We start from the raw sequence: 1,966 nt of genomic DNA, 5'->3' as shown, positions 1-1,966 counted from the left end.
GGGTGTTAGTTCTAAAGGGTCTTGTAGGTCTTCATAGAACCGTTCAACTTCAGCTTCTTCAGCGTTACTGGTTGGGGCATAGACTTGGATTACTGTGATATTGAATGATTTGCCTTGGAAATGGACAGAGATCATGCTGTCGTTTTTGAGATTGCATCCAAGTACTGCATTTCAGACTCTTTTGTTGACCATGATGGCTACTCCATTTCTTCTAAGGGATTCCTGCCCACAGTAGTAGATATAATGGTCATCTGAGTTAAATTCACCCATTCCAGTCCATTTTAGTTCGCTGATTCCTAGAATGTCGACGTTCACTCTTGCCATCTCTTGTTTGACCACTTCCAATTTGCCTTGATTCATGGACCTGACATTCCAGGTTCCTATGCAATATTGCTCTTTACAGCATTGGACCTTGCTTCTATCACCGGTCACATCCACAGATGGGTATTGTTTTTGCTTTAGCTCCATCCCTTCATTCTTTCTAGAGTTATTTCTCCACTGATCTCCAGTAGCATATTGGGCACCTACTGACCTGGGGAGTTCCTCTTTCAGTATCCTATCATTTTGCCTTTTTCATTCTGTTCATGGGGTTCTCAAAGCAAGAATACTAAAGTGGTATTCCCTTCTCCAGTGGACCACATTCTGTCAGACCTTTCCACCATGACCTGCACATCTTGGGTGGCCCCACACGGTAGGGCTTAGTTTCATTGAGTTAGACAAGGCTGTGGTCCTAGTGTGATTAGATTGACTAGTTTTCTGTGAGTATGGTTTCAGTGTGTCTGCCCTCTGATGCCCTCTTGCAACACCTACCATCTTACTTGGGTTTCTCTTACCTTGGACGTGGGGTATCTCTTCATGGCTGCTCCAGCAAAGCACAGCCACTGCTCCTTACCTTGGATGAGGGGTATCTCCTCACCGCCGCCCCTCCTGACCTTGAATGTGGAGTAGCTCCTCTCAGCCCTCCTGCACCTGTGCAGCCACCGCTCCTTGGACGTGGGGTTGTTCCACTCGGCTGCCACCCCTGACCTCGGGCATGGGGCATAGTGTTAAGTAAGAAAATTAGGAAGTGGAGGCAGAGTATGATTTTAGCATGGTAAATATATATAAATATGTATTTATATAATTTTTATGAAACACAGGAAAGAATTTAGAAATACAGTATCAATAGAATTATCTCTGGGTAGTGTGATTATGAGAGGCTTATACAGTTATTAACATATATTAATCAATAAATATATACATATGTATGTTTTCTTAATGCAGAGCAGTTAAACTCAGCCCCTTCCCAGATACCTACTGTGAGATCAGTACTTGAGGCAAAAAGGGAATTTTAAAGAGAGGGAGGAGGGTTCACAGGGAAGTGCCTGGCGAAGGGTAAGGCTGGATGTCTCTGCAGTAGAAATTTTGGGAAACAAAGATAACAGATCTGAGAACTGTACCAGCATCAGGACAAAACACAGAGACAGGACAAGAAACTTAAAAACAGCCGCTAACCATCCTGAGACAGCAGGAGCTGAGTGTCCTGTCGTTTCAGCTCAAAGCCGCCCCATTCTCACGTCCACTTCCCCAGATACCCACCCCTGCCCCTATCCCATCCCCCACAAACAAGCACCCCACCTGCTTCCTGGAGTGCAAACAAGGGTCCTTGAGACCTCAGTCCATCTCTGGCTGACCCCCCAAATGGTAAGGGAAGCAAGGCTGGCTGGTGTGGAGTGTCCTACCCCTCTGAGAGTGTCCTCACCTTAGTCCGAAACACAGCATCTACCTCTCCCGCTGCAGTCACCCCAAGGGTCAATGAATATTGCTCATCATCCTTGTCTTAGCAGACGGAAGTGTCACATCAGCAGACGGAAATCAGCAATCTATTTGGGATGTGGGGCAAAATGTCCCTGGGGGTGCAAGGGCTTATTGGGGATGCCGGTGGGGGTAGCGGAGGAGAGGAGCAGTGACAGAAAAAGGAGAGGGA

General features: G+C 46.6%; 1 protein-coding gene across 1 annotated transcript in view; it reads left to right on the top strand.

The window, feature by feature from the left end:
* RGSL1 (regulator of G-protein signaling like 1) overlaps nucleotides 1-1,966 on the top strand; it is a 60,390-nt gene that overhangs the window by 54,891 nt on the left and 3,533 nt on the right. The window lies entirely within an intron of this gene.

The sequence above is a fragment of the Bison bison genome, unplaced genomic scaffold (assembly GCF_000754665.1).
Source record: "Bison bison bison isolate TAMUID 2011002044 unplaced genomic scaffold, Bison_UMD1.0 scf7180017864322, whole genome shotgun sequence".
Classification (NCBI taxonomy): domain Eukaryota; kingdom Metazoa; phylum Chordata; class Mammalia; order Artiodactyla; family Bovidae; genus Bison; species Bison bison.
This window is presented reverse-complemented; position numbering and strand designations above follow the sequence as displayed.